We start from the raw sequence: 26891 nt of genomic DNA, 5'->3' as shown, positions 1-26891 counted from the left end.
TGATCATGAGTCCTACTTGGAGTGGGATTCATGAAGTCCTAATTGGATTAGGATTTCAAATTAAATTAGAATCCTACTTGGAATAGGATTTCTAAAGTCCTAATTGTCTTAGGGCTGAAATTTAATAAGTCCTAATTGGATTAGGATTATTTTAAGTCCTAATTAATTTTAAATTTAATCTAACTAATTTTATGACTTCTAATTGGATTAGGATTAAAGAGTTCAATAGAGTCATGGTTCAATTAAATCCTAATTAGATTAGGATTTGGAGGAAATTGAAATGGGTGCATATAAATCCTATTTTGACTAGGATTGGACTCATACAATAGACCCAAATTAAAAATATCTTTTAATTTATTTAAATGGCAGATTTAAATAGATTTGAGGAAGGGGCCCACGCCCCTCCCTTTGGGGTGTGCGTGGAGAAAGAAGGAGGGGCATACGCCCCTCCTAGCTATTCAAATAATGGGATAAGGATGAGTTCCTAAAAAATAGGAACTCATCTTTATCCATTAGTGCTTCAAAAAGAGGAGGGATTTCGGCCCCTCCTCTCATGCTTTCTCTAGGCATTTCGGCAGCACCCCTCCTCCCCTCATTCCTCCTTCCAGCCGCAAGAGAAAAGGGAGAAAAAGAAAGGGTGGGGTGGCCTTCTTCTTCCTCTTCCCTGGGTCCAGCGTAGGAGAAAAAGAAAAGGCTGCGAAGAGCCTTTGTTTCTTCTTCCTTGGCATTTCCTTCTTCTTCCTCCTATCAAGCCAATCAAAGGTTGATTCAAAGGAGAGGACCTCAGCCATCTAAAGCCATCTCTACAAGGGAGCTAGCACCCCGGGGAGATACGAAGGCTTCGACCGGTTCAATACTTCGTGTGGATACCCGTAGAGGCCAGACGCGTGTGCGGCTTCCGTTGAACCTTCTACAAATCCATGTAAATCAGATTTGCGGAGACCATCTACCCACACAAGGTGAAGATCTGATCTTCTTAATGATTTTAAAATGGTTTAAAATAATTTAATTCTAATCTATCTACAAACGAAAGGTTTTTAAAATACGTTCATGCGATGAACGGATCCCACATATATTTTTTCGCTGCAATCTGAAAATTATTTCGAAATTTTTATGGCATATGAGGGATGCTAACAGTGGTATCAGAGCCATGATGATGACCCAAAGATTGTTTCATAGATTGATTTTGATGATCACAAAACCTTGAAGTATAGATACTAATGTTTATGTTGCAAGGAGAAAGATATTTATTTTACAAGGAACATAGCAAGTTGGAAGAACACAAGAAGGCCTCCAAAGCTCTCAAGTTGGAAGAAAGCTACAATTTGTTGGCCCAAGTTTAAAGTTCAAAGGATTCAAATTGGAGGAGTAAAATCAAAAGAAAAATTCAAAAGAACAGTCTTCGAGTCGACTCCAGTGGAATTCGAGTCGACTCCAGAGAAGTATGAGTCGACTCCGGAGAAGTATGAGTCGACTCCTAGGAGTCACAGGCAGAAAAGTCAGAGAGCAGTTTTCGGGTCTGAGATTCGAGTCGACTCCAGTGGAACGCGAGTCGACTCCGATGGTTGGTAGGTCGACTCCAAAGAAAGCAAGAGTCGACTCTCAGCGGAACACAAGGAAAAAGTCAGAGAGCATTTTTGGGACTCTGAGATTCGAGTCGACTCCCGCATTGCACGAGTCGACTCCGAGACTCCGCGACCATCAACAGACAGAAAACCAAGTTACTGCCTCTGAGATTCGAGTCGACTCCCAGACAGCTCGAGTCGACTCCAAGGCAGCGCTACACCAAGATGGCAGAAGGCTGTGTTTCGCAAACTGAGAGCCGAGTCGACTCCAAGGAAGTTCGAGTCGACTCCAAGACTGGACGAGCCAAAAGACAGAGGATCGGAAGTTCGGGCTCTGAGATTCGAGTCGACTCCCAGGACAGTCGAGTCGACTCGAGAGGACAAAATTCAAAATTGGATCCACGGACTTCAGTGGATGAGCCGACTCCGATATTGCCAGGTCAGCTCCAGAAGTTGGGGAGTCGACTCCAGGTTAAGCCGAGTCGACTCCCAGTCAAGGCATGCACTTTAATTCAAATTTGGAACAGTAGCCGAGTCATCTCCAGTAAAGCACGAGCCGACTCCTGCAACAGGCGAGTCGACTCCTGATCGCGCGAGTCGACTCCGATCCCAACGGTAATATTGTCAGGAAGTGCAGACTGTGTCCAATGGCTCTATTTTTGTCTCTAACGGCTATATTCTTGTTTCCACGCCATCTAAAGCTATAAAAACAAGAAGAGAGCTAGGGGAGAAATCATGGAAGTGGGAGAGATCATCTAGGAAAGAGATCTCAAAGAGATTACAAAGAAAATCTCCCATAAGCACAAAAGGGCCATCCAAAACGAAATAGAGAGAAGAAGAGCATCCAAGTGAATCCGAAAGCTTCCTCTCCATCCGTGTGCTGCCTCGGGGATCCTCTACTTCATGCCAAATCAGAGGAGGATCAAGTAAAGAAGAAGCCGAGCTCCTCCATCTTCAAAACTTGTTTGAGGGCTTCTCTTTACTCTATTTGTTTATATTGTTATATTTGCTTGTTTAAGAAGCTTTGATTTGTTTTAAACTTTGTTTTATTATCTTGTAACTTGATTCAATCACGGGATTGAATCAAGGGGTTAAGGTTTGTTGGTGAGCCAAAGGAAAAACCAACGGTGTAAGGTTTGTTGGTGAGCCAAAGGGAAAACCAACGGAGATAGGTTTGTTGGTGAGCCGAGTGTAAAACCAACGTGTAAGGGTTTGATTGTGATCCCGGGAAAACAATCGGAGTTGGTTCTAGTCGGTGAGCCTGGGAAAACCGACCGAGTTCGTTGTGCGCTCGTAAAACAACAAGTTGGGTTGTGAGCTTGTAAAACAACCGGCTGTAATCGGTAGGATTATAGTGAAATTCCCAAGAGGTCTTGGGGAGTGGATGTAGGTGCTGGGGTGCACCGAACCACTATATGTCCTTTGTGTTTGTAATGCCTCTAGTTATTGTCTAACTAACACACTTACTTACTTAGATAAATTGCTTGCTTAATTCTTATCCGCACATCCTTTAGTTGCAAGCATATTTAATCAAGTCGAAGTCTATACATCAAACCCTTGCTAAGTTTAACTTTCACTGTGCATCTATACAACTTAGCATAGTTAATCATAAAGTTTTAGAAGTAGCATAAAAGTTTTAAAAGATCCAATTCACCCCCCCTCTTGGGTTGTATCTACTGGGCAACAAGTGGTATCAGAGCAGGTGCTCAAATATTATTTGTAGTCTTAACCGACTAGAGCCAAAGATCATGACAACTCAAATAGATAGTTTTCTAGGAGAAGGACAATCAATTGATACACCTCCACTGTTTAATGGTATAAACTACCCACATTGGAAAATACGCATGCGCATTTTCATTCAATCACAAAACTATTATCTATGGAAAATCATAATAAATGACCTTCACACACTCTCTCACATTAATGAGAAGGACTTAGCACAATTAAATGCTAATGCTATGAACATATTATATTGTGCTATTCAAGAAACAAAGTTTAATGAAATTTCTGCATGCCTATCTGCTAAGGAGATCTGGGATACTTTAGAAAATATTTATGATAAATCTCAGATTAGCTCTCATATGCTTCAATTATATACTAACAATGAGACTGCAGAAAAGGGTGATGAATCTCCCTCAGTCGAGTCGACTCCAAGTAGCTCAGAGTCGACTCCCAAGTTAGTCGAGTCGACTCCAATAAGGTCCGAGTCGACTCCGAGGCAAATCAGCTTCCTAAAGACAAAGAAAAAAAAAAAAGCAAGAAGAAAGGAAGAAAGAGATAAAAAGGAAGAAAGCCTTGACCAAGAAAGAGTCAAGCCAAAAAATAAAGGTTAGGAGCAACAATGATGATATTAGCTCCAAGAAATTACAAGAGGTAACTGACTTGTGCTTTATGGCGCAAGAAGACAAGGTAAAAACTGAATCTACTCTTACATCAAATAATTTTCAAGAAGAATTTTCTTATGATGAATTATTAAATGCTTTTCATGATTTGTATGGTGAATGTAGAAAATTAGCTGTAAAGAATAAAAATCTTAAGAAACTAAATCTGAAAATTTCAAAAGAAAGAGATTCTAATGATGAAATACAAGAGAAACTAAATTCTGAAAATGAATGCTTAAGGTCATTTTCAGAAGAATTGATTCAGAAAAATCATAGCTTAATTAAAGAAAATCAAAACTTAAGCGAAGAAATTAATCAATTAAAATCTTGCATTAACAAATTCACCGTAAGCTCAGAAAGATTAAAAATGATGTTTGAAAGCCAACATGCTGATTTTGATAAATCAAAATTTAGCTTGACTCCTTCACTTAGCCATAAATCTCTAGAGAAAAAGGTCATCAATTTACCAAGCAAACCATTAAATAAGATAACTTATTTCAAAAATAAAAAGGATGGGAATAACAACTTTACCTATCGTTCTAGTATAATTAAATCAAATGGTAAAGTTATTACTATTAAACAGATATGGGTTCCAAAAGGAACCATATGTCCTAACTCTCAAGGACTCAAGCAAGCTTGGGTACCCAAAATGAGAAAATGAGGATGTACACATAGGTGTACCAAGGTACCCATGGAACATAAAGAAACTTAAAAAGTTATTAACAAAAAAATAATAATGAAATCAGTAATTCTTGCATCTCATCATTATTTGTGCTTTAGTATTTGATATGATTTGCTAGTAGTGATCAATTTTGTGATATAGAAAATACTTTTGGAAATATAATCAAATCATTTCATTTTACTCACTAGTGGATAAGGTGCTAAATGATTAATCAATTTATTAAGAATAACTCTATGAATTCTCTATATGCTTGATTGAGAGTTATTATCCATGGCATTATTGTTTATTGATCATAGATATGATAATGTGTACTTGGTATGCTTTTGAATATATGCACTATGAATACCAAGAAACCATCCTTGGCATATAAAATCAACTCATGCTAGTATGTACTTAATCTCAAAAGACCTTGCCATAGGCTTACTTAGATTATCTACTTAAAGGTTAAAGTTTTGCTATGCATGCTAACTAAGGAAACAAACAAAAATCATTTCTAAATCTAAAGATGTTGTTTCCATCTCCAAGTTTTTCAAAAGCTTACATTGGATTTATTCTTGAAAAATAAAACTGAAGTATTTTTCTGTATTTACTAAATCTTGTAAAAGTGGTTCAAATGATAAAGGTTTCCAAACTGTGAAGATAAAGAGTATCATGGCACAGTGTTGAAAACCAAAATCCTGATAAAGGTTATACAGAAAATAATATTAAATCCAATGTTTTCAGCACCAAGGACACCATAAGCAAAATAGGATTAATAGAATTCTTGAAGAAATGAAAAAGACAATTATGTATGATAGTCATCTACTTAAATAATTTTTAAAAGACTATCATCACTGATTGTCATACATATGATTTCTATTTTTGATGAAAATTTTGATCTTCTGAAAAATGAAAAATGAACCATTGCATATCTTTCATATTTTCCAGTCGTACATGTTATTATGAAAATAATGCCAAATCTGATAGAGATATGTCTATCCTTGGATATCATTCATCAAGCAATGCATATAGAATATTCAATGAAAAGATTTTAGTTGCAAAAATATCAAGTCGTCTTATTCTCTATGAGACTAATGATTTACTGTCAAGATACTAAGATCAAATTATATATGGTTAATCTTTTACATATAACAATCTGAAAACTTGTTAATAATTATAACAAAATTGAGTTTTTCAGAAATGCACTTAATGAAGAAAAATTGATAACTACTAAAAGACTGAATCAAGAAAAGATGAAATAGATCTTGATTCTTGCATGATTAAAAGTAAAGATCACCACTATCATTTGCTTGACTCATGAGCTTTATATTCTGTCAAATGAATGTGTAGAATTCACTCCTATGTGGTTATTTCATTAAAAAGTAGATCTATAACCACCATATTTAAAAATTACACATTACATATATGATAAAGCAATATGTGATTTAAAACAAGCATCAAGAGCATGATATAAAAGCTTAAATAACCTTTTTGATAGAAGGTAATAGTGATAATTCTTTGCATCAAAAAATGTGTGACACCTCACTTGCTCAAAGTATACATTAATGACATCATTTCTGGTTCTACTAATAAAGAGTTATATTGCAAGGTGAGTTTGAAATATGTATGATGAATGAATTAACATCTTCTCTCAAACTCCAAATTAAGACAAACAGGAAAGGGGATCTTCATTGACCAATGTTAGTCCACAAGAAAACTCTCATAGAAGATTGGCATGAAGAAGGTATGTCTATGACCCCATCTTGTAGAATTTGAAAAGAATGAGCAAAATAGATCTACTGTTTAAAGCTGTATTGAAGCATGATAGAATAATTATTTTATCATACAGCTAGTAGACCAGGTTGTATGCTCATTATGTGACCTTGTGCAAGACATCAATCTAACTTTAATGAATCATATTTTATTGATAAACAAATAAATCATAATCTGAATTGTGATAGAAACAACTGTTTAAGATAAGTTGATTAAAACTTAGCTAGCGTGCCTTATTGAATAAAATCTAAACTAAATTGATTTTGAAAATAAGAAATTGATTTGACCTTGATAAATCTACCTATTGCCTCACATGCTTGTCCTTGAACCATCTGATTTAATGAAACTATCTCTTTAGTTCAAGTGATATGTGCTTGCTTATATTTAGGGAATCTCTTGAGTAAAGTGACTCAACATGCAACTATTGTCATATCTTATATTGAGTCATCTAATTAAAAATGTATATATGTTGGATGAATGCTTTGTATCTTAAAGAAACTAATGACCTTCCTTCAAGAAAGAAAAATGAGAAATTTCAACTTGAAGGATATCTTCATGTAAGATACACTAAACATTCACATGCAAACAAGAGAGAGGATCTTCTTCAGCCAAAAGTTCACACATAAGAAATCTAGTTTGGCTTGAAGAACATATAATGAATAGGTAATTTTAGAAACCTTTCTCACAAATTAATTGAGCAAAGTCAATAACTCAAATCCTATTATGGCATGATTAAATTCTTTAATTATTAATTTTTGATATCATGTCTATATGTGTATTGACTGACTTATACTTTTAGAAATTGTTTCATGGTTTGCTCAATCAAAAATATATCTTTGCCTATGTCATAACCATGAAATACACAAGTATATGCTTAAAATGTTGATGTAAAATAACTTGTGAGAAGTTATGAATCCTTGAGCATAATGAAAATGTTGTTTGCATGATATACATATATATGATACGTAAGATTAATTCTCTATTCTGCTCTCTCATGAAAATTACTTGAGAATAACAAAAAGAGAGAGAGATAAAGAAAAGAAAATGGATATTATTCAAGAGAAGTAAAATCCAAGTAGAGGCAAACACTTCAACCTTAAGGAAAAGCAAAACAAACTTAATATATTCGACACATTTGTGAGACTTGTGTGAGCATTCTTTTGGAAGGGATAAAATCCATAATTAATTACACTTAAACAGGGAGGTTTTGAAGTAAACATTTTAACCTTTCTATATTGCTCATCATAGGGATGGTGCCAATGGGGAGGCTAGTGGTAGTACCCGGCACTATTTGACCCAACTATTCGGTGTAGGGCATATTAGGGACGGCACAAGAGGAAGGCTAGTGGTAGTACCTCGTGCCCCTTCCCAACTCCACCGGATAGGGAGCAAATAGAGTATAAAGCATAAGAAAGTAAAAATGAATGACAAAGTAAATGAAAGTATATAAGAAGAATCAAGTCAAGTTTTAATCACTTGGAAACACACCTTAAGGATGAAATTAGTGGAAGATTATATTTAAATAGGAGGAGTTAATTCGAAAAGAATTGATTTCGATCCTTGACATGCTTGTTCTTAATATTTTAATGTATGACTTAACACACACTATATTTTGCATATAGCATGATATTTTTAAATTATGGGTTCTCAATATTTTTTGTAGTTCCCCATACTTGGACAACTTGATTGAATGAAATACTACATAACATCTTTGTTTAGTTTTATTGAAAAGAAATTTCAGATTTGTCATTCACAATCATTGTTAAAATCTGAAAGCTAAATAAAATTGTAGAAAGGAGAAGAGAAGAATATCTCTATTTAGGAAAAATAAATTGATTTTGATCTATCTTTCTACTTGCCTAACTTTGATACATAATGTCCTAATACTTGTTAAAATATCCTTTATTGTGTATCGAAACTCAAAATTAAACACAAAGATTCTGAAAGTGCTTTAATGTTATTGAAATATGTATTTTTCAATCGTAACAATTTAAGATGAGCTACATTGTGAAAGATACATATCTCAAATTATGACTTTAAAAGCCTCTATTGAAAATCTTTATGAAATTCAGAATCTGATTTTGTATAAAAGCTTAAACTCAATATGATTTCTAAATAAAATTTTAATTTAAGAAAAACAGAATTAATTTTGATGCCTTGGTTGATTGCTCCGATACGCATCCGAAACATATCATTTCTTATCTTCAAAGTATACTAATATTGGTCTAAATGATGTGTCTTTCAATGATCTTAATTGCAAACAAATATTTTTAAATATATGAGTTTATTTTGATATTAAAAAGATTTATTATGCTTCATGTATCCATTGCAGAAAAACTATAATTAAGAAATTGAGTTCTATAAATAGATATACTTCAATGATCATCTATATGTTTTTCTCTCCTACATTATTAAAGACTTCCATCAATAGAGTGAATGATCTTAAAACTAGAAATATTTTAGTTCACTCAAATGACTCTAAAAGAAAGAAAATGTAAATGCTTTTGAAAGAAATTGAGCTTCAATTGAATCATTTTCTGATTAATACTTTTATACATTTTCTCTAAGATTAGGAGAAAGCATAACTTATTCTTAAAGGATTAGAAAGAGTGATTACTATAAATTCTGAATAATTCTAGATCACTCTACATTCTTGATATTACAGAATTTCAGTGTTATTCACGTTTATCACTAAAATCTAAAATTCAACAATTAAAATGATTAAAGAAAAATGCATCTTTTGAGGGGGAGCTTTAGATATTCAGTATCCTATCCCAAAGACACTTTATTTTGATGCATACTTTGAATTTTATGGATTGATTTTGATGAACCTCCTTATATTGCAAGACATGCTTTAATTTCCTTGAGATGAGTTCTATAAAGGTTGTCTTATCTCAAATCTTGAGTCTTATGAAAATAAGCTGAAATATATTTTTGAGATTGACAATCTTATTGAACATTATCTTAGGATTCTAAACTCTTAAATGGAATGATCAATTGAGGGGGAGAAAGAAAATTTCAGAAGGAGAGGTCTTATGGAACTTAATTACATAAATCTATAGGAGAGGGAAAGAATACTAAATGAAAAGTGATCCTAATACTCTCCAATATGTATCATCTGAAATTTAAATCTAAAAATCTTTATGATACACCTTGAGGCGTGTTATTTGGTTAGTATATCTTATGCATCACTCATGAACCAAATTACAAATCTTAAGAGCCTCTAATTTAATGAAACAGGGGGAGAACAATGTATTAAATTTACAAGAGTATCTCTTAGAAAATCTATTTTGAACTTCACTAATGAGTCCTAATTGGCTTGCTCTTTAGAACTTCAATTTTTGCCAATTCATTATTTTATGTATCAAATTGTGCTTATTTTCTAAAAGAATAAAAGAAAGTCTTTAAAAGAGCTCAAAGATGTATCAAAAATTGCATGATTTTATATTTTGGTATTTGTGCTCCAATGCTTTTATTATCATAAAAGAACTTTGAAGTCATTAAGAATTAATGATCCAACATGATGATATGTCTTTCAAATATATAAGTTTTGATCTTTTACTCAAAAATTGCTCTCATATTGATAAAATACTTAATAGATTGGGCAAAATGTCTTAAATGAACAAGCTTTCATACTTAGTGAAGAGAGGTTAGATTTCCACTCATATTTTTTCTTGAATATCATTTGTGGTACTTCTTGAATTAACCTAAGCAAGATTCCACCTACACTTGATTAGAAAACTATCTGTGGTATCAAATTAAAAAACCTCTTGAATTCACACTCGATGTGTTCTGCTCTGATCTTTGTACTTAATGTTTCACTATCTTTTTGATGTTGTCAAAAAGGGGGAGAAATATCTAAGTATATGCTATATACTCAGAATGCTTTATTACTTTGAATTAAATACAAATCAGCTTAAAATTTAAATATGTTGATTGTGTTAAGCTGATTAAATCTAAAGCATTATCATGAAGTATGTTTTTAAATATATATGTTTTCCACTTCATGCAACTTAGCTATGTATTACTTCTAGAAATCAATATCTTTTATATTGCATATACTCCAAGTTTTGTCATCATCAAAAAGGGGGAGATTGATGACCCAAAGATTGATTCATAGATTGATTTTGATGATCACAAAACCTTGAAGTATAGATACTAATGTTTATGTTGCAAGGAGAAAGATATTTATTTTGCAAGGAATATAGCAAGTTGGAAGAACACAAGAAGGCCTCCAAAGCTCTCAAGTTGGAAGAAAGCTACAATTTGTTGGCCCAAGTTTAAAGTTCAAAGGATTCAAATTGGAGGAGTAAAATCAAAAGAAAAATTCAAAAGAACAGTCTTCGAGTCGACTCCAGTGGAATTCGAGTCGACTCCGGAGAAGTATGAGTCGACTCCGGAGAAGTATGAGTCGACTCCTAGGAGTCACAGGCAGAAAAGTCAGAGAGCAGTTTTCGGGTCTGAGATTCGAGTCGACTCCAGTGGAACGCGAGTCGACTTCGATGGTTGGTAGGTCGACTCCAAAGAAAGCAAGAGTCGACTCTCAGCGGAACACAAGGAAAAAGTCAGAGAGCATTTTTGGGACTCTGAGATTCGAGTCGACTCCCGCATTGCACGAGTCGACTCCGAGACTCCGCGACCATCAACAGACAGAAAACCAAGTTACTGCCTCTGAGATTCGAGTCGACTCCCAGACAGCTCGAGTCGACTCCAAGGCAGCGCTACACCAAGATGGCAGAAGGCTGTGTTTCGCAAACTGAGAGCCGAGTCGACTCCAAGGAAGTTCGAGTCGACTCCAAGACTGGACGAGCCAAAAGACAGAGGATCGGGAGTTCGGGCTCTGAGATTCGAGTCGACTCCCAGGACAGTCGAGTCGACTCGAGAAGACAAAATTCAAAATTGGATCCACGGACTTCAGTGGATGAGCCGACTCCGAAATTGCCAGGTCAGCTCCAGAAGTTGGGGAGTCGACTCCAGGTTAAGCCGAGTCGACTCCCAGTCAAGGCATGCACTTTAATTCAAATTTGGAACAGTGGCCGAGTCGTCTCCAGTAAAGCACGAGCCGACTCCTGCAACAGGCGAGTCGACTCCTGATCGCGCGAGTCGACTCCGATCCCAACGGTAATATTGTCAGGAAGTGCAGACTGTGTCCAACGGCTCTATTTTTGTCTCTAACGGCTATATTCTTGTTTCCACGCCATCTAAAGCTATAAAAACAAGAAGAGAGCTAGGGGAGAAATCATGGAAGTGGGAGAGATCATCTAGGAAAGAGATCTCAAAGAGATTACAAAGGAAATCTCCCATAAGCACAAAAGGGCCATCCAAAACGAAATAGAGAGAAGAAGAGCATCCAAGTGAATCCGAAAGCTTCCTCTCCATCCGTGTGCTGCCTCGGGGATCCTCTACTTCATGCCAAATCAGAGGAGGATCAAGTAAAGAAGAAGCCGAGCTCCTCCATCTTCAAAACTTGTTTGAGGGCTTCTCTTTACTCTATTTGTTTATATTGTTATATTTGCTTGTTTAAGAAGCTTTGATTTGTTTTAAACTTTGTTTTATTATCTTGTAACTTGATTCAATCACGGGATTGAATCAAGGGGTTAAGGTTTGTTGGTGAGCCAAAGGGAAAACCAACGGTTTAAGGTTTGTTGGTGAGCCAAAGGGAAAACCAACAGAGATAGGTTTGTTGGTGAGCCGAGTGTAAAACCAACGTGTAAGGGTTTGATTGTGATCCCGGAAAAACAATCGGGGTTGGTTCTAGTCGGTGAGCCTGGGAAAACCGACCGAGTTCGTTGTGCGCTCGTAAAACAACAAGTTGGGTTGTGAGCTTGTAAAACAACCGGCTGTAATCCGTAGGATTATAGTGAAATTCCCAAGAGGTCTTGGGGAGTGGATGTAGGTGCTGGGGTGCACCGAACCACTATATGTCCTTTGTGTTTGTAATGCCTCTAGTTATTGTCTAACTAACACACTTACTTACTTAGATAAATTGCTTGCTTAATTCTTATCCGCACATCCTTTAGTTGCAAGCATATTTAATCAAGTCGAAGTCTATACATCAAACCCTTGCTAAGTTTAACTTTCACTGTGCATCTATACAACTTAGCATAGTTAATCATAAAGTTTTAGAAGGAGCATAAAAGTTTTAAAAGACCCAATTCACCCCCCCTCTTGGGTTGTATCTACTGGGCAACACATGATTATGTAGATTAAGATTAGAATTAAATTTTTAAAGGCATTTTAGATCTGAAATTTAATGGATTATGCTTGCTGAAATTTATGTATGCAGAATTTTCAGCTTGCTGATTTTTCTGCATACAAATCATTGGATGCTTGGATTAATGATTCTAATGCTTTGATAATGTGATTACAAATATTTATAATCATATCTTGCATAATCAGCAAGTCATGAGATGAAATAATCAGTTAAATATCAGATCTGAAAATAATTTTTATGCATGTGATGCGTATGGTGATGATCATGGATGGACCCTTTGAATGTGCTGAAATGTTCTGCGATGTTCTGTGATGCATGTAATTTTAATTTTCAGATGCCTGCGTGCATCTTAAATTCATGTATTAGAGACCTGCGTGTCTCATGAAAGGGGTTGCAATTTATTCTTTATTTTTATTTTAATTTTTAAAGCAATCTAGGATGTAATCTGTGATGTGTGTTGCACGTCGATGGTTGATCGATATGTACATCAACAAGCTCAACATGCACGGATCGATATTAAGGGTTGATTGAAGATGGATCAAGAAGTTGATCACAATTGGACCTAAGGGATCAAGATCGAGTCAAGAGTTGAAGACGATCAAACCAATTGACGTGCATGTGCTTGTAAAATGACCCCATCCTGGATCCATGATCATCACCATTAATTTTATTTTTGATAAATGCCTGGATGTTTATTGCTTATGTTTATGCAGGTAGATATATATTTGCATGAGATGTGAATACGCGATCGAGTAAGACCTAAATCGAAACCTCCCTAATTAGTCGAGGGTGAACCAACATGAGTTAGTCATATTAGATTAATTGATCTAATTGGTGTCTAGGCAAGCCTAAAAGGTGGTTACTTAATTAGGACCTTACTCTCTGAGTAAGGGGAGCCTCCCACCTGCTTACCTGGCCAATTGTTCGATTACCTCTTATGAAGAACTCAAGTTGCAAACACTAAGACTTGATTATGCAATATTAAGTCCATAGGTCTTCCACCGTAGTAGAGCTGCTAAGGTCTTTTCGGTGTTGATTTATCTCGGCTGGACACAGTGGGCAAGTTGCATCGGGGGACTGGACCTCTCTATTAGACATGAGATGTTGTGGGGCAAAGGTGGGGTTGGGCACCAATAATTGTTAGGTGAGGACCCAATGACGACTTTATTTCTGCGGTTATACGGTGGGTCTGACTTAACTAAGTAATGGGGCCAATAACTGTTAGGTGAGGTCTTCATGACTTAGAGACCAAGTACCACTGCAATTTGCTTGAGAAGCATTATACAAGAGTTGTACACTCATCCATTTATATGTCACCAATAACTGTTAGGTGAGGCGGCATGTAAATCGGTGAGACCGCAGTACCCACTAGAAATCCTAGTCGCGTAGGGTTTTCGTTTCTCCATCAGGGGAGTATGAGGGATTTGAGAAAATAGCAGGAGCATATTTGTTTTAAAACTTTCTAAAACAAATAGAGTTCAAGTACGAAGTCTAACTAGAACTTTACTCTCTACAGATCACAATGTCAGCTTCAAACCCTTTGATCCGTATTCTTGAAACCAGCCGACTGACCGGAACCAATTACAAAGACTGGCTGAGAAACCTCAAAATAGTTCTGAGTTGTGAGAAATTAAGGTATGTGCTCGAGAGTGACATCCCCAGGTTACCAGCACGTCCTACTGATGATCAGCGTGAGATGCATCAAAAGTGGACAGATGACGACATTAGGGTCAAGTGCTACATCATGGCATCCATGACTAATGAACTTCAATGCCAGCATGAGAACATGAAAACTGCAAGAAAAATACTGGCTCACCTGCAAGAGTTGTATGGTGAGTAGAGCCGCACTGCACTCTTTGAAGTGTCTAAGAGACTCTTCAAGGCAAAGATGCGCGAGGGGCAGTCTGTCCACGATCACTGTTTGGCTATGATCAAGGACCTCGAGGAGCTTGAGAAGCTCAGTATGTCCATGCATAAGGAACTGCAGATAGATCTGATCCTGCAATCCCTTCCTGATTCATTTGGGCAGTTTATAGTAAACTACCATATGAATAAGATTGAATGCACTAAGACCGAATTGTTGAACATGTTGGTAACTGCCGAAGGGGCCTTGAAAGGTTCAAAGGGCTCTGTTCTGGCTGCTGAGCTGACTTCTGGTTCCAAGAGAAAGTCTACTTGGAAGAAAAAGAAGCCTGTAAAGAAGCAGAAGAAAGATAAAAAGCCTAAGAAGGAAGTTCATAAGAAAAAGGCTAGTGACAAGGAAAAATATTTTCACTGCAATGTCGACGGCCACTGGAAAAGGAACTGCCCTTCATACCTCGAGAGCCTAAAGAACAAAAAGAACACACCTTCTGAAGGTATGTTAGACTTGCTCGTAATTGAAACTAACCTTACGGTTTCTTCTACTTCTAGTTGGGTTATAGATTCTGGTTCTAGTGCTCATTTGCGCACTACTATGCAGGGTCTAAAGGAAAGTAGGAGGCTGGCGGAAGGTGCAATAACCCTTCGGGTTGGCAACGGGGCAAGAGTTGCTGCTGTAGCTGTGGGCACCTATCCTCTGCGATTACCATCTGGATTTAATTTATTGCTTAGAGACTATTATTATGTCCCTGCTGCTAGCAGGAATTTGATTTCTGTTTCATGTTTAGCACAGGATGGTCATGTTTTGACCTTTGACAAAGACTGCTGTTCTATTTATTTCAGAAATAAATTAGTTGCACATGGTTTCATGATTGACAGTCTCTATCACTTGCATGTTGATGTGTCAGTGAATGTGTCTGAGCAAGTAGTGAGTGCCATAGGATCTAAAAGATCCAGAGATGAGATAAACTAGAAGTATTTGTGGCACCTCAGGCTTGGCCATATTGAAGAGGACAGAATGAACAAAATGGAGAAAGATGGGCTTGTCGGCCCATTGACTTCCGAGTCATATCCAGTTTGTGAGTTCTATCTTCAAGGAAAAATGGCTAGATTACCTTTATTAGGACATGGGGAGAGGACCACTGAAATACTTATCCTGGTATACACTGATGTGTGTGGCCCATTTGATGTGTCAGCCAGGGGTCGTTATTCATACTTCATTACCTTTACCGATGACTATTCACGATATGGGTATGTGTATCTTATGAGATACAAATCTGAGTCTTTTGAAAAGTTCAAAGAATTCAGAAATGAAGTAGAAAAACAGACTGGAAAAATCCTTAAGGTTCTTCGATCAGATCGAGGAGAAGAATACCTTAGTGGAGAATTTCGGGACTAATTCAAGGAGAATGGCATAGTCTCACAATGGACGCCTTTGGGTACACCTCAACTCAACGGGGTGTCAGAAAGAAGGAATCGAACTCTATTTGATATGGTCCGATCCATGATGAGCTTCACTGATCTACCTATGTTTTTTTGGGGAGATGCCTTATTATCCGCAGTTTACTTATTGAATAGAGTTCCCTCCAAATTCGTTCCTACCACACCGTATGAGATATGGCATGGTAAGAAGCCGAGTCTTGGTCATCTCAAGATTTGGGGATGTCCTGCTCACGTCAAGCGACAACAGACAGACAAGTTAGAGCCTAGGACCATAAGTGCTCGTTTCATAGGATATCCTAAAGAGTCATTAGGATACAATTTTTACGTCTCAGCGGATCACAATGTGTTTGTGAGCCGACATGCCGTCTGCTTGGAAAAACAGTTTATCCTTGATAGAGGCAGTGGGAGGAAAATTGAGCTTGAAGAGAAAGTCTCTGAAAAGCAACGAGTAATGGATCCTATAGAACCTATTCACATAGAGCCAGTACACGTAGTACGTCCTCCACCTCGTAGATCAAGTAGGGTCTCCCATCCTCCCGATAGATACTTAGGTATACTAGTAGAGGATACAGAGGAAATGTTCCTCATGGGAGATAGGGAACATGTACAGGATCCCAATACCTACAATGAGGTGATATCTGATATCGATTTCGAGAAATGAAGCCATGAAGTCAGAAATAGACTCCATGTATTCCAACCAAGTCTGGACCTTAATAGATCCACCAGAAGGTATAGTACCTATTGGATGTAAATGGATCTACAAAAGGAAGATAGGTTCAGATGGAAAGGTAGAGACCTATAAGGCAAGGCTAGTGGCGAAAGGGTATAGTCAGCGCGAAGGCATTGACTATCAGGAGACCTTTTCACCAGTAGCCATGCTGAAATCCATTCGAACATTGCTTGACATTGCAGCATTTCATGATTATGAAATATGGCAGATGGATGTGAAAACTGCTTTTCTGAATGGATATCTTGATGAAGATATCTATATGGAGCAGCCTTTGGGTTTCACTTCCAGTGATGATGATCACAAGATCTGCAAGCTGCAAAGGTCCATCTATGGACTAAAGCAAGCATCTCGGAGTTGGAACACTCATTTCAATGATGCGATCAAATCATTTGATTTCATCAAGAACGAAGAGGAACCGTGTATTTACAAGAAGGTTAGTGGGAGTGCTGTCGTGTTTCTCGTATTGTACGTGGATGACATCCTCCTGATAGGGAATGATATTCCCATGCTAACCTCGGTCAAGGTCTGGTTGTCAAAAGAGTTCTCCATGAAAGATCTTGGGGAAGCATCCTACATTTTGGGGATTAAGGTCTATAGAGATAGATCTAAGAGGTTGCTTGGCCTATCACAGAAGATGTACATAGAGAAGGTACTGAAGAGGTTTAGTATGGAAAACTCCAAAAGGGGTTTATTACCCCTTAGGCATGGGATTCATCTCTCTAAGAAAATGTGCCCCAACACATCTGAAGAGATTCAACGTATGAGCAGAATCTCTTATGCTTCTGCAATAGGAAGCCTCATGTATGCCATGCTGTGTACACGACCTGATATAGCCCTTGCTGTGAGTGGCACTAGCAGATATCAGTCGAATCCAGGCGAAGAGCACTGGACAGCTGTGAAGAACATTCTTAAGTACTTAAGAAAAACTAAAGATTTATTTTTGGTTTTTGGAGGATAATCAGAGTTAAAGGTAGAAGGATACACAGATTCAGACTTCGTGACTGATATGGATGATAGAAAGTCTACATCTGGATATGTGCAATGGTGGTACGGTAAATTGGAATGGTGGTACGGTAAATTGGAAGAGTTCCAAACAACCGATCATTGCTGATTCTACCATGGAAGCTGAGTATATCGCCGCCTCTGAAGCTGCAAAGGAAGTCTTCTGGTTCAAAAAATTTATTACAGAGTTAGATGTAATGCCATCAGATGCCATCACACTCTACTGCGATAATAATGGCGCCATAGCTCTTTCTAAGGAGCCAAGGTCTCATCAGAAGTCCAAGCACATAGAGCGGCGCTTTCACCTCATACGCGACAACCTCGAAAAAAAATATGTCGAGCTGCAGAGAGTAGACTCCGCGGACAATATGGCGGACCCGCTCACTAAGCAGTTAAATCAGCAGAAGACTAAATCCCACCTTGAGAAGATGGGACTTAGATATATGACTGATTGGCTTTAGTGCAAGTGGGAGATTGTTAGATGTATGCCCTAGAAGCCAATCTGGCAGACACATTATTTATTCTGGGACATAAATTTGTACTTGACTTTATTATTATTGAATAATAAATGGGCATCTTTTCATTCATATTGTTTATGTGTCTATGAATCGTCCAAAAAAATAATAAGATGATGATACATATTCTCAAGAGTTGAGAATTTGAGCCATGTATCATTGGTGATTAATTTCTAAATGCTCCTGATCAATGGATCATCACGAGGACGGTGATCGATCCGATCAGTGCACAGATTGCTTTTCTTATGGATAGACGAGACTCGAGTCCACAGTGTAGGGACACTGAAGTGAGAGTGCAGGTGCTTGTTAGAGAACAAGGGTACTGAGCGTGACCAAGACAAGAAGTCACTTGGATGTCTATCTACTCGTCAGTGACTTGCTTGATGTTGCAGTAGTATGACTGGTCCTTTGACCTACGGTGCTTCGGCTATTCACAGTGAGGTTATTGTAGTTTGACTGCACATATACATGGTCTCTAGTCATATGGGTCCTTGTTGTGTAGATTGGCTGCAGTAAGTTCATTGTAGGAGTAGGGTATGCACTTACATTGAATCTATCGATCTTGATAGATGAGGAGTGATCCTATATGATTTATTAGACTAAGTTCTAAGACCTTGGCCAGGATAGTAATATAAAGTGGAGAAAGAGTTTTCCACTATCGAACTCAAGTCAAATAAATTTAGACATATGACAGACGACGAGGTTTGACAAGTTATCCATGACCTCCGGTCTGTAGGGATCCACGATAGAAGGACTGTATCATACGATAACTGCACTTAGAGGTTCATCATTCTATTTTGCTGGGTAGCCACTACATACTGCTAGGTGTCACTGGTGGATGGTGAGACTCACAGGGATCATCTCGATGGTCGATAATCCCTAGTGAGTTGAGTTGGAATTGTTTCAACCCATTGAAAGGAGTTTTCAATGATATTGTGATAGAGATCGCAATATATCTCACTACTAGTCAGAATAGAACCTATGGGGTCACACACATTAGAGGTATTGACCGTTCCGATGGTTGATTGTGATTAGAAATCACAAATAATCAATTAGATTGATAAATGGATAACCCGCTAAGAGTTAGTGGTTAGAAGAAGGATTAATTGCAATCGAATTGTAATTTAATTTAATTAATTGTATTTAATTAATTGGACTTGTTCATGAGTCCTACTTGGAGTGGGATTCATGAAGTCCTAATTGAATTAGGATTTCAAATTAAATTAGAATCCTACTTGGAATAGGATTTCTAAAGTCCTAATTGTCTTAGGGCTGAAATTTAATAAGTCCTAATTAGATTAGGATTATTTTAAGTCCTAATTAATTTTAAATTTAATCTAACTAATTTTATGACTTCTAATTGGATTAGGATTGAAGAGTTCAATAGAGTCATGGTTCAATTAAATCCTAATTAGATTAGGATTTGGAGGAAATTGAAATGGGTGCATATACATCCTATTTTGACTAGGATTGGACTCATACAATAGACCCAAATTAAAAATACCCTTTAATTTATTTAAATGGCAGATTTAAATAGATTTGAGGGAGGGGCCCACGCCCCTCCCTTTGGGGTGTGCGTGGAGAAAGAAGGAGGGGCATACGCCCCTCTAGCTATTCAAATAATGGGATAAGGATGAGTTCCTAAAAAATAGGAACTCATCTTTATCCATTAGTGCTTCAAAAAGAGGAGGGATTTCGGCCCCTCCTCTCATGCTTTCTCTAGGCATTTCGGCAGCACCCCTCCTCCCCTCATTCCTCCTTCCAGCCGCAAGAGAAAAGGGAGTAAAAGAAAGGGTGGGGTGGCCTTCTTCTTCCTCTTCCCTGGGTCCAGCGTAGGAGAAAAAGAAAAGGCTGCGAAGAGCCTTTGTTTCTTCTTCCTTGGCATTTCCTTCTTCTTCCTCCTCTCAAGCTAATCAAAGGTTGATTCAAAGGAGAGGACCTCAGCCATCTAAAGCCATCTCTGTAAGGGAGCTAGCACCCCGGGGAGATACGAAGGCTTCGACCGGTTCAATACTTCGTGTGGATACCCGTAGAGGCCGGACGCGTGTGCGGCTTCCATTGAACCTTCTACAAATCCACGTAAATCAGATTTGCGGAGACCATCTACCCGCACAAGGTGAAGATCTGATCTTCTTAATGATTTTAAAATGGTTTAAAATAATTTAATTCTAATCTATCTACAAACGAAAGGTTTTTAAAATACGTTCATGCAATGAACAGATCCCGCATATATTTTTCCGCTGCAATCTGAAAATTATTTTGAAATTTTTATGGCATATGAGGGATGCTAACAGTGGTATCAGAGCCATGATTCTAATGGATTATGCTTGCTGAAATTTATGTATGCAGAATTTTCAGCTTGCTGATTTTTCTGCATACTAATCATTGGATGCTTGGATTAATGATTCTAATGCTTTGATAATGTGATTATAAATGTTTAGAATCATATCTTGCATAATCAGCAAGTCATGAGATGAAATAATCAGTTAAATATCAGATCTGAAAATAATTTTTATGCATGTGATGCGTATGGTGATGATCATGGATGGACCCTTTGAATATGCTGAAATGTTCTGCGATGTTCTGTGATGCATGTAATTTTAATTTTCAGATGCCTGCATGCATCTTAAATTCATGTATTAGAGACCTGCGTGTCTCATGAAAAGGGTTGCAATTTATTCTTTATTTTTATTTTAATTTTTAAAGCAATCTGGGATGTAATCTGTGATGTGTGTTGCACGTCGATAGTTGATCGATATGTACATCAACAAGCTCAACATGCACGGATCGAGATCAAGGGTTGACTGAAGATGGATCAATAAATTGATCACAATTGGACCTAAGGGATCAAGATCGAGTCAAGAGTTGAAGACGATCAAACCAATTGACGTGCATGTGCTTGTAAAATGACCCCATCCTAGATCCATGATTATCACCATTAATTTTATTTTTGATAAATGCCTGGATGTTTAATGCTTATGTTTATGCGGGTAGATATATATTTGCATGAGATGTGAATACGCGATCGAGTGAGACCTAAATCGAAACCTCCCTAATCAGTCGAGGGTGAACCAATATGAGTTAGTCATATTAGATTAATTGATCTAATTGGTGTTTAGGCAAGCCTAAAAGGTGGTTACTTAATTAGGACCTTACTCTCTGAGTAAGGGGAGCCTCCCACCTGCTTACCTGGCCAATTGTTCGATTACCTCTTATGAAGAACTCAAGTTGCAAACACTAAGACTTGATTATGCAATATTAAGTCCATAGGTTTTCCACCATAGTAGAGCTGCTAAGGTCTTTTCGGTGTTGATTTGTCTCGGCTGGACACAGTGGGCAAGTTGCATCGGGGGACTGGATCTCTCTATTAGACATGAGATGTTGTGGGGAAAAGGTGGGGTTGGGCACCAATAATTGATAGGTGAGGACCCAATGACGACTTTATTTCTGCGGTTATACGGTGGGTCTGACTTAACTAAGTAATGGGGCCAATAACTGTTAGGTGAGGTCTTCATGACTTAGAGACCAAGTACCACTGCAATTTGCTTGAGAAGTATTGTACAAGAGTTGTACACTCATTCATTTATATGTCACCAATAACTGTTAGGTGAGACGGCATGTAAATCGGTGAGACCGCAGTACCCACTAGAAATTCTAGTCGCGTAGGGTTTTCTTTTCTCCATCAGGGGAGTCTGAGGAATTCGAGAAAATAGTGGGAGCATATTTGTTTTAAAAGTTCCTAAAACAAATAGAGTTCAAGTACAAAGTCTAACTAGAATTTTTACTCTCTACAGATCACAATGTCAGCTTCAAACCCTTTGACCCGTATTCTTGAAACCAGCCGACTGAACGGAACCAATTACAAAGACTGGCTGAGAAACCTCAAAATAGTTCTGAGTTGTGAGAAATTAGGGTATGTGCTCGAGAGTGACATCCCCAGGTTACCAGCACATCCTACTGATGATCAACGTGAGACGCATCAAAAGTGGACAGATGACGATATTAGGGTCAAGTGCTACATCATGGCATCCATGACTAATGAACTTCAATGCCAGCATGAGAACATGAAGACTGCTAGGAAAATACTGGCTCACCTGCAAGAGTTGTATGGTGAGTAGAGCCGCACTGCACGCTTTGAAGTGTCTAAGAAACTCTTCAAGGCAAAGATGCGCGAGGGGCAGTCTGTCCACGATCACTGTTTGACTATGATCAAGAACCTTGAGGAGCTTGAGAAGCTCGGTATGTCCATGCATAAGGAACTGCAGATAGATCTGATCCTGCAATCCCTTTCTGATTCATTTGGGCAGTTTATAGTAAACTACCATATGAATAAGATTGAATGCACTAAGATCGAATTGTTGAACATGTTGGTAACTGCTGAAGGGGCCTTGAAAGGTTCAAGGGGGTTTGTTCTGGCTGCTAAGCTGACTTCTGGTTCCAAGAGAAAGTCTACTTGGAAGAAAAAGAAGCCTGTAAAGAAGCAGAAGAAAGATAAGAAGCCTAAGAAGGAAGTTCATAAGAAAAAGGCTAGTGACATGGGAAAATATTTTCACTGCAATATCGACGGCCACTGGAAAAGAAACTGCCCTTCATACCTCGAGAGCCTAAAGAACAAAAAGGACACACCTTCTGAAGGTATGTTAGACTTGCTCGTAATTGAAACTAACCTTACGGTTTCTTCTACTTCTAGTTGGGTTATAGATTCTGGTTCTAGTGCTCATTTGCGCACTACTATGCAGGGTTTAAAGGAAAGTAGAAGGCTGGCGGAAGGTGGAGTAACCCTTCGGATTGGCAACGGGGCAAGAGTTGCTGCTGTAGCTGTGGGCACCTATCCTCTGCGATTACCGTCTGGATTTAGTTTATTGCTTAGAGACTGTTATTATGTCCCTGCTGCTAGCAGGAATTTGATTTCTATTTCATGTTTAGCACAGGATGGTCATGTTTTGACCTTTGACAAAGACTGTTGTTCTATTTATTTCAGAAATAAATTAGTTGCACGTGGTTTCATGATTGACAGTCTCTATCACTTGCATGTTGATGTGTCAGTGAATGTGTCTGAGCAAGTAGTGAGTGCCATAGGATCTAAAAAATCCAGAGATGAGATAAACTAGAAGTATTTGTGGCACCTCAGGCTTGGCCATATTGAAGAGGACAGAATGAACAAAATGGAGAAAGATGGGCTTGTCGGCCCATTGACTTCCGAGTCATATCCAGTTTGTGAGTTCTATCTTCAAGGAAAAATGGCTAGATTACCTTTATTAGGACATGGGGAGAGGACCACTGAAATACTTATCCTGGTATACACTGATGTGTGTGGCCCATTTGATGTGTCAGCCAGGGGTCGTTATTCATACTTCATTACCTTTACCGATGACTATTCACGATATGGGTATCCACTCTGTAGGGATCTATGATAGAAGGACTGTATCATACGATAACTGCACCTAGAGGTTCACCATTCTATTCTGCTGGGTAGCCATTACATACTGCTAGGTGTCACTGGTGGATGGTGAGACTCACAGGGATCATCTCGATGGTCGATAATCACTAGTGAGTTGAGTTGGAATTGTTTCAACCCATTGAAAGGAGTTTTCAATGATATTATGATAGAGATCGCAATATATCTCACTACCAGTCAGAATAGAACCTATGGGGTCACAAACATTAGAGGTATTGACCGATCCGATGGTTGAATATGATTAGAAATCACAAATAATCAATTAGATTGATAAATGGATAACCCACTAAGAGTTAGTGGTTAGTAGAAGGATTAATTGCAATAGGATTGTAATTTAATTTAATTAATTGGACTTGATCATGAGTCCTACTTGGAGTGGGATTCATGAAGTTCTAATTGGATTAGGATTTCAAATTAAATTAGAATCCTACTTGGAATAGGATTTCTAAAGTCCTAATTGTCTTAGAGCTGAAATTTAATAAGTCCTAATTAGATTAAGATTATTTTAAGTCCTAATTAATTTTAAATTTAATTTAATTAATTTTATGACTCCTAATTGGATTAGGATTGAAGAGTTCAATAGAGTCATGGTTCAATTAAATCCTAATTAGATTAGGATTTGGAGGAAATTGAAATGGGTGCATATAAATCCTATTTTGACTAGGATTGGACTCATGCAATAGACCCAAATTAAAAATACCCTTTAATTTATTTAAATGGCAGATTTAAATAGATTTGAGGGAAGGGCACACGCCCCTCCCTTTGGGGTGTGCGTGGAGAAAGAAGGAGGGGCATACGCCCCTCCTAGCTATTCAAATAATGGGATAAGGATGAGTTCCTAAAAAATAGGAACTCATCTTTATCCATTAGTGCTTCAAAGAGAGGAGGGATTTCGGCCCCTCCTCTCATGCTTTCTCTAGGCATTTCGCAGCACCCCTCCTCCCCTCATTCCTCCTTCCAGCCGCAAGAGAAAAGGGAGAAAAAGAAAGGGTGGGGTGGCCTTCTTCTTCCTCTTCCTTGGGTCCAGCGTAGGAGAAAAAGAAAAGGCTGCGAAGAGCTTTTGTTTCTTCTTCCTTGGCATTTCCTTCTTCTTCCTCCTCTTAAGCCAATCAAAGGTTGATTCAAAGGAGAGGACCTCAGCCATCTAAAGCCATCCCTGCAAGGGAGCTAGCACCCCGGGGAGATACGAAGGCTTCGACCGGTTCAATACTTCATGTAGATACCCGTAGAGGCCGGACGCATGTACGGCTTCCATTGAACCTTCTACAAATCCACGTAAATCAGATTTGCGGAAACCATCTACCCACACAAGATAAAAATCTGATCTTCTTAATGATTTTAAAATGGTTTAAAATAATTTAATTCTAATCTATCTACAAATGAAAGGTTTTTAAAATACGTTCATGCGATGAACGGATCCCGCATATGTTTTTCCGCTGCAATCTGAAAATTATTTCGAAATTTTCATGGCATATGAGGGATGCTAACATGAAGAACACTGCAGGTGCTGAGGATCTGATCCGGAATGGAGCTGGGATGCTGGGATCAGGGACTCGGAACGGATGCCGGATGATTGCCATGTGTCCCTCGAGTGCAAGTGTGCTTGATGAATGGTGGGTTCGATCATACCATGGCGAAGTTGAGCGTGCGTGGCCTGGGTTGTGCATCTTTCTAGACCCAATCTGTACTAAATGTGCATTGTAACTTTAATTTATACTAACCTGTGCCAAACAAAAATATAATATTAACTTAGCGATTTTATTGTTATATGTTAACAGTAATACTAATTTAAGCAGCATGTAGATCGCACTTTTGTGCTCTCATCACATCCCCCAACTAGCTTATTGCTAGTCTCTAGCAATTAAAATGCAAACGATAAAATGAGAGTGCAAAAGATGTGGTTTAACTTATGACCTTTTATTGAAGCTAAGTACACAAAACTGAGATATGTACCCATTTTCGTAGGGAATCACAGTTGCACTTAGCACGTGCAACAAGCCTTTAAACCCCTAGATTACCCTAGTGGACGAGTGTTGTCTCGTGAGGGTTTGCAGTGAAGTTACCCACAAACTTCATTAGTTGGAGATTTTCAATATTTAACTCGAATTTTGAACAAGTATTATTGTTTGAACCTAGAATTGCAAGGACAATAGAGACTTATTGCTATCATATTTAAACATATTCTAACTCAAGTTTCATTACACCCCATCTATTTGCTAACAAGTCAAGAATGTAGTGAGGTGCAAGATAGTATCATATGAATGAGTGGCTTTCACCTACTTCCAACATGATCACTCTAATTTTCAAGACTTTCTAGAGTTAAATGGTAATGAACATCCGAGATTTAACTTTTAATCAAACTGAATGCTAAGAAGAATAACTTGTGCAATATCTAGCCTTATTAAGCTTTCCAGCTGGCCCGTGTAGCGAGTGTTAGGCCAATGACTCCCGATCCAGATGGCTCAGGGCACTAGGTGTAGAGACACCCTAACAGATTTAATAACTCAAGTCAACTAGGCTCCAAGGCCGAATTAGTCACTCAGATTTTAATCTAAGTCATCTTCGCCTTTTTATGTGAACACTCGTTGCTTGCCAGGCAAGAGGCCCGATTACTCAGTGAGAAGACTTAAAATAAACCATTTTTTTTTTAGATGTTCATCACACATCTAACTTTAAATTATCCAAAAGATTAAAAGTATTCATATTAGTTACAAGTTTACATACTCCACTATTCATGTGCTTACGTGTAGCTGCTAAATCGTCTTCTATCATATTAACAGAAAATAGGTGGGACGAAAACTCAAGCTAGAAATGCTATCATATTCCTTAACTCAAAGCTATTGTCAAAGCAATTCCTAGTTTATACAACCAAAAAGATTAGATTTTGAGTTAAAAATTTGAAATCCCCCTTTTTTTCTTTTTCTTTTTTTAAATCTTTTTAGGCAGAAAAATCAAAAATATTCTCACCCCCATACCTAAATCTAACATTGTCCTCAATGTTAAAGAAAATTTAAAGCAGTAATAGGACAGAGGAGAAGTTACCTGATATGGATAGGTAAATTAACAATTGGGGCAAAAACCCCCAAACCTGCATGTTAGTAATTTACTGAATTTTTTTTTATAATATTTACATGTTGGGTTGCCTCCCAAGAGAGCTAAGTTTTATGTCTTCAGCCAGACAAAATGTAGATTCATTTTTTTTTTCAACCATTATCTAAGAATGGTTTTGGAAGAGTCCGAGGAAGAACAGTCGGCCTATGACGATCTATGCTCATAAGGGGAACAGAAT

This window comes from Phoenix dactylifera, chromosome 4 (genome assembly GCF_051530095.1).
Source record: "Phoenix dactylifera cultivar Ajwa chromosome 4, Ajwa_hap1_PhDact_Kaust_v1.1, whole genome shotgun sequence".
Taxonomy (NCBI): Eukaryota; Viridiplantae; Streptophyta; class Magnoliopsida; order Arecales; family Arecaceae; genus Phoenix; species Phoenix dactylifera.
This window is presented reverse-complemented; position numbering follows the sequence as displayed.